Below are 9,959 nucleotides of genomic sequence, written 5' to 3'. Positions count from 1 at the left end.
TACTCTCATTTGTGATATGGTCTCTCAGGCTTATTCCTAGCATCATCCGCTCTATGGATTTTTGGGTGGTCCTAAGCTTGTTGGCTGATTTAAGAGTGAGTATCATAGTTTCCATTCCGTAAGTCATCACGGGCAGTAAGCAGGCATTGAAGACCTTTCTTTTCAAATTAATTGGAATAGTTTCATTTTTCAAGACGTGTGACAGTTTACCCGTGGCTGCCCATGTCAAACGAACACGTCTGTTTATTTCGGTAGTTTGATTTTCTTTGCCCAATTTGATGCAATGTCCCAAATATACATATTCTTTGACGTTGTCAATAATTTGGTCTTCTATATGTACTTGAATATTGTCAGGTGACATGACTTTTGTTTTATTTAAATTCATGGTTAAACTTATTCTTTTCGATTCTCTTTGAAGTTCTGCCAACATCTCCTGTAATTCTATTATATTCTGGCTAAAGAGTACTATATCATCCACAAGCGTAAATGGCTCAGATGTTTGCCGTCGATTTTGATGCCTCTCTCTTTCCAGTCCAGAGTTTTAAAAACGTGTTCCAGTGCCAGTGTAAACAACTTTGGGGAGATGGTGTCCCCTTGTCTTACTCCTCTTTTTATTTGAATTTTGTTTGTTTCTTTCTCTTTCGAGATTTTAATGGTGATTGTCGCATTTTGTTATATGTGTTTTGAGAAGCTGCTTATATCGAGAGTCGATTCTTGCATTGTTCATGGCCTTAAAAATAGCTCACAACTCTACGGAGTCAAAAGCTTTGTTATAGTCAACAAATGCGAGGTGTAGTGGTTCGTTGTACTCGTTGCATTTTTCTATTATAGTGCGAACCGATTGTATGTGTTCTATTGTGCTATGACCTTTTCGGAAGCCAGCTTGTTCCGGGAGCTGATAGGCATCTAGTTTAGCTGTAAGCCTATTTGTTACTCTCTTTGTCAGAAGTTTGTATGGGTGGGGGAGTAAGCTAATAGGTCGATAGTTGTCGATTCTCAACCTATCTCCTTTTTTGTACTGTAAAATCACCTGGGCCTTTTGCCATGCTTGGGGTATCAAGCCTTCTGTCATACATTTATTAAGAAGAATTGTCATTGCTTCTACAGTAGTTCTTCCCCCAAGTTTTATCATTTCAGCTGAAATTCCATCTTCCCCTGGTGCTTTACCGTTTTTCATTTGAGACAATGCTAATTCTACTTCTTCTCTGGTGATGTCAGGAAGATCTTCGGAGCCTACATTGAGAATCGTTTCATCAACTCCGATTGCTTGTTCTGGGCTGTCTCCTGTGTACAGTGTGCTGTAGAAATTATCCACGATATCTATTAAATCTTTACTGTCCCTTAGTTGATGTATTTGGAGGCGTCCATCATTGTTACGTGTTTTAAGTACTTTCATGTTTTTGTTGTTTTCGATGGTCGTTGTTATCATTTCTGTGTTGTATTGCCTTAAATCTTCCCTTGTTTTCTTTTTTATTAATCTGTTAATTTCGTTGTATTCATGAGTCCCTTTCTCCAAGTTTCTTCTCTTCGCCATGAGTTCTCTAGTTTCCTTTTTTATTTTTGAATTATTTTTCTTGGTAGTGGCACATATCTTTTTGGCTGTCGTTCTAATGTCAGTACTTATTCTGTTTTCTAGGTTGTTTATATTCAAGCTGTTCAGTGCTTCTTTATTAGACAATTTCTTGTTGAGTTCAGCTTGGAATTTTTGGCGGTTTTCCTGGATTGTTTTTGATGTGGGAAATGGTTGTATTTTGATTAGCTTATTTCGTTCACTCTTTACATTTATTTCTATTTTAGCTCTTATCAACCTGTGATCGCTATCAGTATCAAAGCGATTTAGGGCCGAAACATCTTTTATAGTAAGCTTTTTATTGGTTAGTACGTAGTCGATCTCGTTTTTCGTATTTGAGTTCGGGCTTCTCCATGTCCAACGTCTCTTTTCTGATTTTTTGAAGAAGGATTTCATACAGTAGATACTTTCTTTTTGGAGATAATTGATCAGTCTTTCTCCTCGTTCGTTGGTACAACCCAGTCCGAATTTACCCACATATTGATTTCCGTTTCCCGCTGGTACTCCTAGTTTAGCATTGAAATCGCCAATAATGTATTTGTAGTGTGCTGTTTCTATTGTCAGCGCTTGTGAAATGTCATCGTAGAATCTCTCCATCTCATCATCGGGTGCAGAGTTTGTAGGGGCATATACTTGAATTATTTGGACGTTATATCTTTTCGATATCTTCAATACTAAGTAAATGACTCTACTCGATATGGATTTCATCTTAGTAACTAGCCGCTTTATACTCTTATGAATCATTATTGCTGTTCCGCCAATGTGTATATTTTCCTCTCTGTTGTTCCGATACAAAAGGTGGCCTGATTTCAGTGTGATGCATTTTTCGTCCGGTAATCTGGTTTCGCATAGAACCAAGATGTTCCATTTGATATGGGATAGTTCCACCTCTGATTCTTCCAGATGTTCGGTTGATCTCATTGTTCGAATATTATAGGTGGCTAGGTGAAGTTTAAATTTGTTCTGTATTAAGAGTGGAGGGGATGAATTTGCCTACCCCAGAATTCTTGAGGCTGATCTTGTTATTGGTGTGGGATTTGTCATGCGATGATCTAGCCACCTGGGGTACTATTTCATTTGTTTTAAAATCCATCATGGTTTACGGGGGTTTTTAGCCATAATCTTCCACGTTGGCTAAACGGGTAGGAAGATGTGAATATCAGCCGCTCCTGGCATGGAGAACAGACTCTGTTTGCAGCCGTCCACTCTGGATCAGACGCAACTTTCTTAGCTTCACCTTCAGCACTTCGAGACCTTACCGGCATGGGTGGCCCTACCGGTAGCTATGCTACCGCCGGCATTGCTCCCTGGCTGTAGGTTACTGAGTATACTGAATATTAGTTAGTTAGTTAGTTACTGAATATTAGTTACATTACATTAATTTAATTATGTTTATAAGTATTCATAATTATTAACTTCTCTAGGGAAAATAGAAAACTTTCTCTTTTAATCTGGCATTGGTTGTATATTTCTTTCAGTACTAAACATATAGCTTTCCGTGGAAGCAGGAGATATTAGTGGTGTTGGTATAACAGACGAACTTCTGCCACGTTCATCATCTTCTTCATCTATGAACCTATTTAGTGAGAGCATAACTTGTGCCTTGAATTGCCGACGTTTTTTGCTTGATAATTTTTGCATGTCGGGTATTAAACTTTTGAAAACATTTAAATCACTATTACTAATGTCTTTGTCTTTTTATCCCATTTTGTATTTCAAAAACGCATTAATTGGTTCAGCCACTAACTCTGCCGCACTTTCTTTTCTTAACTTCTTGGGTGGATTTTGATTAGGTGTGGTGGAAGGCGTGGGTCTCGGCGTGGATATGACAGAAAGCTGGGAGTTACTACTGTCTTCAAGATCATCAACACTTACAGTGAGATTGTCATTCGTATAATCTTCTGTAAGAATTGACGTTTTAGGATAATTACTCTTCGTTTTTTTGTGTTGACCCATGAGATCTTTTAAAAATGACATACCATCAAAAAGGTTTTTTCTTCTTTTTAAGACAAGCTGCACCACAAGGTGTATTTTTCATTTCCCGTATCTGTCGTGCATATGAATTTCGCAATGAATTTAGTAGAAATAATTTGACTATTGATAAACGTATATACAATTATCGTCATTCAAGAGCTCGTCGAATAGTCGAATGTGCCTTCGGATTGTTGATAAAAAAGTTTCGCGTTTTTGAAACTACTATGTTACTTTCTCCAGAAAAAGTAGAATTGGTTACATTAGCTGGCTGTGTACTTCATAACATGATTCGAGAAAGGAAAGGTAGTATTAATGATATTCATGAAGAATTGTTATCACTTGAACAAGACGAAAGAAACCAGCTGCCGGAACAACCTAACTGGAGAAGAGCTTCAAACGCCGCTCTGAGAACACTTAATGCATTTATGCAATACTTTAATTCGCCAAAAAGGTCTGTACCATGGCAAAACAAATTTGCTTTTATAAATGAATAAAATATTGAATTAAACGCATACGTTTTGCGTTATGAGTGTATATATTATAGTGTGCCCACTTAAGTTATCACCTTCATGGTAATAATAAACCGTTAAAATTTACTTTATTATAACATTTTTTAACCTGTTGCTTTCATATCCACTGAAGTGTCCTCCCATAATTTATCTATCAAGTCCCGATTATGGTGATATTTTAGTTGGTAGTTGTATAAAGGTGGTCTAGCCTCTACTAAGACAATTAGTTTTTCTGCGTCCACTTCCATAATTAAAAGTTAAATAACACGTACTAATTCACATTGCTCGTGCAGCCATCCAATAATAAACTGAAAGCAAACAATTCTGTGCACAATGTTTTAACCCAAAACGAGGATCCAGCGATCGACGTCGATCAGCCTAACTATGACGGAGCGAGCCTAAACATGCCTTAAGGCACGCGACTAACCAGTGTGCGTCGACTCATTTAATTTGCATGGGAACTGGGAACAACAGCATGGAACACTTTTAGTCAAAAATGGCGAAGGTGAGCTTTACCTAACCATTTACTAAGTCTAACAGAGAAACATATGATAAAAAAAGCGAAAAATTAAAAGTAACATGCAATAACACTTAAAAGACTGTTTTATCCATCTAGTGTATGGTTTGTCTCTCTTTAATCCTAGAGGTATTCTCTGATCGTTCAATCAATCTCAATGATTGTTTTCTTTTGTTGTTCTAAAAGTCTATCAAAATTTGTAATGATACTTATTGGGGATCGACGAAGCCCATAAATTATAACTTCTTGCTTTATTAAATGTGCAAAGACAATTTTGCAATCATTAAATTGCGGCTATGTGGTGTAATTTAATACGTAATTAAAATTGTCATTTACGTCCACGGTTGCTCCTGAACCTTCTTCCTTCATTTGGATAAATCCAGGTTTGAGTTAAGACAACTATATGTAGCAACTTTTTGTTCGATTTTATTATATTATTTAAATAATTTAATTTGTTCCATAAGCTTCTGATGCTTACATAAAAGACGTTCAGAGTTTCCCAATTGATTATTTTAGGCAAAATATATCTGATATTATTAACATAATTTTTTGCTTTTGCATAAACAAAAATGAATTTTGTCGTTTTGAATATAGGCCGATTTATATCCTTTGTCTTTTCGTATTTCTCTGGCCTTTTTGAAAAGGATTTGGTTTGATTTTGTCAAATCATCGTATATGTAAATATTTCGATTTAGCCCACAAAATCCACACCCTTTGATTTTTATTCCCTTCATCGGACTTAACTTATTTGAATACATTTACTTCAGCGGCTCGATTTTTTTATATTTTATACGCATCATCTATATCAGGATCATTTATATTCACTTTTAATGATTTAAATACTTTTTTTACAATTATTTTGTCTTTTTGATTTTGGTTTGGGATACCAACTAACACAATATCATTTTCTTTTTGCTCACTTTCATTGATTTTCTCCTCAAGCAAATATATAACCTTCTTCTCTTAGGAACTGATCTATTATTTGTTTTGGTTTAACGAAACCATCAGACAGGAAGTTGGTGGACTTCTTGATTTCAGAAGTATCAGAGTATATAGTTTCCTTAAACAGGGTCAAATCTTCTACAAATAGATCTTTCATCAAGCTTTTTATCCATAAAGTCATTGTTCACTTTGTCGTAGTTAGCAACATCCCTTTTATGTTCAAGCGGTTTACAACAAATTATTTTAATTTCACAATTGACAACTTTTACTTATTTTTTACAACTTGAACGATAACATTATATATCATAAATACCAAATATCAAATTTTAACCATCAATCAATTCATATCCTAAATTTACCCAAAATAATAAATTTCAACCAAATCGGACCATAGCAAAAAAGTTATGATTATCATATGACCTTAAAAGTCCATAGTTTTTAAAATTTATTAATTATACGATAAAAAAATCCCAAATATTAATTATACAAATTACAAACATTCATTATCAATATTTTCAAAAGCATAAAACTAGCCAAAATAGCCAAATCCATATTTTCCAGCGTAAATAAATTTTAAAATGAGTTTTGACCCACTGGCGTTTAAAAAAAGAGAATTTTTTTTACACGGCCAATTATAAATCATTGTTTCCACCTGTAATTTCTTCATGTAAGGGTTGACCCGAAAAAAATTGACTCTTTTTGATAAAAATCCATCTTCTGGGTACTTGTACTATATTTGGGATATTATATATGAGTTTTCATTTGCTCATAAAGTACAGGCACGCTAAAAATTAATAAAAAGTAGAAATTACTACCTTAAACTGCAATAATTTTTTAAATATTGTAGTATGTCTTCCGTTTGTTAAGGTGTAAATTAAATACTTGATTGCTACAAAATAGACGACTAATTTATTTACAAACTTACACTACTAAACACGATCGCTTTCGAAAACTAAAAATCTTTATTTTCACCGTATTTATGTCTAATATAAATCTCGCATCAATATTCTAAACCAAACTTCGACTGAACTGTCAAGTGCTTTCCAGAAGAGACGCGGCTTCCTATATACTCGGCTGACCATAATTCCTGAAGATTCGCTGACCTTCCACGCGTCTCCCGAGACATCGTGTGGGGTGCCACTTATGTCATTCTGGAATGACGAAGAATCAGCTGGTTATTCTCGGCGTTCAAAATATCATTACAGTTTTAATCGTCATACATGTGCGTTGGGCGGGCTTCAATGAATTAAAGAGATATGGTTACTGGAGATGAATTCGTTATTTTGTGGTTACGGAAACTTTGCTAAATGGCAATATTCCGACTGAAATCGTTTCTTTACCTAATTATAACTTTTATAGGCTGCATCGTAAGGGAAAATGGTGCTGTGGATGTAAATGTTCGCACAGGTTACATGTCATCTGGTTTTTCTAGGTGATCATCCCCAATCAAAGAGGTCGAATTAATCTTTCTGGAACTAAAGCTAAAACTTTTTTGTGGTTGTTTTTATAGGGTATCTTTAGGAATCTTGCACATATCTATAGAATACTGGGATAGTCTGTGGTCATATGTAACTACAACCCTATATGGGCTATTTCTTGGGGATAGCAGTAATATTGACTACAATTTAAAAAATATTTTTACTGATTGTTTTGTATCTAGAATTTTAAACAGAGCATCGACAAGAACAACTGCTAGTACAGAAAACATTATAGACATGATCTACACAAATAACTTCGATCATGTAACTTCTTCATAAAGTACAGCCCATAGCTGAAATAGCTTGACAGGGCCGTTTTTAATCAGTTACATGGGCATTCCCCCTATCCTAGACCGTTCCCATTTTTCAAATGGTTGGCATTCATTTATTCTGATGTTTACCAATATCTTAAAATTCTGCTCGATCTTCTTTCAGCCTCTTTTTTATTTTTTCTGGCGAAATAAAATTTAACCTACTACATTTTCTACCATTTTATTATCTTTAATAGTTTATCAAGCTTCTTTACTTAGCTAGCGTTATCCAAAATATTATTATATACTTTGCATTATGGCAGGCTTTATTCATTATCTTATTTCTTGCTTTATTTACTGTTTTTCCTATTTATTGTTGCAGCTATTGTACTGTTGCCAATCGTTAATGTCCTTTGTTGCTAGCCATTTATTGTACAAATCTTCCTTTTTTCCACAAGGGCTTCATTATTCCACCATTCATTCTATTCTTAATAACTTTCACTTCTCCAATAGCCTCCATTACTGCTTCGTCAAACAGCTTTAATGATTTCGTTGTATGTGTTAATTGGTGAGGAGTAACAGACGCTGTTCAAATTTAAGTTCTGCCTCATTGGGTATAGAAACTAGGTAGAATTTTTTTCAAAGCTTTGTAGATTATAACTCCTTAGTGAGATATCTTGCAGTGTCATACTGAACTTTCATCTTCATTTCTTCGTTGACTTTCTTTAATTATAAATAGTAGTGACGCTGTAAGTAAATGGTGATCTGATCCACACTTTGATTTTCGATATACTCTAACGTTATTAACATTTATTTTAGAGTTTTCCCTGCATATACAGTAATCGATTAATAATTTCAACTTTCTCGTTGGTTGGGTCCACCTAAATTTATGGTTGATATTTATGTTGATACTATCCATTCAGTATCTTTATATTCACATGATAGCAAAAACTAATTAATCTTGCACCGTTTTTATTTAGTCTTTCTACTCCAAATTAAACGACTACTATCATATTTACTTCCCTTTCGGTTATAGCATTTGGGTCACTTAGTAAAATTACTTCCTTTCTAGTTCTAATACTCTCTACCTTCTCTACCTCTCTAAGTTCATTAACTTCTACATCATCTTTATATCTTCAGAAGGTGCATATGCGCTCACTACCACTAAGCTATGTTCTTTTAGCTGCATCTCAACTTTGATTAACCTTTCATTGATCTGTTTCTAGTTCTTGCTGACTTGAATTTCTGCATTGGATGCAAATATCGACAATAAAATATGTTCAACGCAGCGTCATAGGGAAACATTTTGCCTTTTGAAGTTATCCTCAAATAACTTCTCGTTCTGTGATTTGTATTTGTATGTAAGATAGAGTTAAATAATCTTAAGCTCCTATAATTTCAATATCAGCGTTATCTTCCAAATGCCACACGAAACCCACAGTTTCAGCCCCCAGACACACAAATCTTGAACGGTCCACCGACAGTTCGTCCCTTTATTTTTCGCATTCAGGATCGGAAAGAGGTCAACCCTCCCACCGCCGACGCGCCGTTTCTCCCTCTATTTTCGTAGGGAGCAGTGACGGGATACGCGGTAATGCCGATGACCTTGATGGGGAATGCTGGAGAGAGACTCCGAGAGGAACTTTGCTACCCTTTCCCCAGTTTTCGATAAGTCCTACGTGCGATTTTCTTGCCGGTATTATGGCTTGAAGACAGAAAAATAATATGTTTTGTATTTAATTATTTGAAGCTGTGAATTTTACAAAATTTTATATATAGGGAGAAAAACGATTTTTTGTTTAAATGTTTAACCCCACAACTTCAACCCCCTAGCGGAGGCGACATTCACCCTTATTTTTTAAATGGGAAAGGGCGTTCAGTTTTCTTTGCAATAGCGCTTTGTTTTTTAAATTTGAGCTACGCATCGCCAAGCAATGGCATTCTAAACATTTTATTGAATATTTTAGGTGTATGAGTAAAAAATAGTTTTTAAACTATCAAAAATCGGACTTTATCTTCAGTAAACAAGTTGATGTGAATTAGTTATTTCTGTGCTTTTCTTTCGATTCGATAAAAATGGTATATTTTATTGCGGAAAGAGTGGAAATTATTAAATTATAATTTATAAACAATCAATGTGCAAGACTAACGACAACTTTATTAAATGAGAGACATGCAGATAAACACGTTCATCCTAGTTACATCCTAGAGGTAGTAGCAAAATTTCGGAAAACTGGTTCGGTGGCAAATAAAAATGGAATATTGAAAATCCAGTGAGAAATGAGGCAATAGAAGTCGATGTTCTCGGTAAAGCTAGTATGAACCCTACATTGAGTACCAGAAAACTTTCTCATGTAACGGGAGTCTCGCCGACCACTGTACAGTGAATTCTAAAACATAATAAATGGCACTCATATAAAATTCAACTTCTTCAAGAATTAAATGAAGATAATAACGACCACCGTTTACAGTTTTGTGAATTAGTGTCCGAACTAATTTCAAATAATCCCAACTATGTTTTAAATGTTTGCTTCTCAGACGAATGTTCATTTTTTCTTAATGGCACTGTCAATCGTCATAATTGTCAGTACTGGTCTGACACGAACTCAAGGATTTACTATGAGGTTCATACTTAACACCCTCAAAAATTAAACGTTTGGGTTGGTATTTTCGGTGATCACATAATTGAGCCATTTTTCTTACCGGGAAATTTAAATA

The sequence above is a fragment of the Anthonomus grandis genome, chromosome 11, assembly GCF_022605725.1.
Source record: "Anthonomus grandis grandis chromosome 11, icAntGran1.3, whole genome shotgun sequence".
Classification (NCBI taxonomy): Eukaryota; Metazoa; Arthropoda; class Insecta; order Coleoptera; family Curculionidae; genus Anthonomus; species Anthonomus grandis.
The sequence above is the reverse complement of the archived record's forward strand: the minus strand, read 5'-3'. Positions refer to the sequence as shown.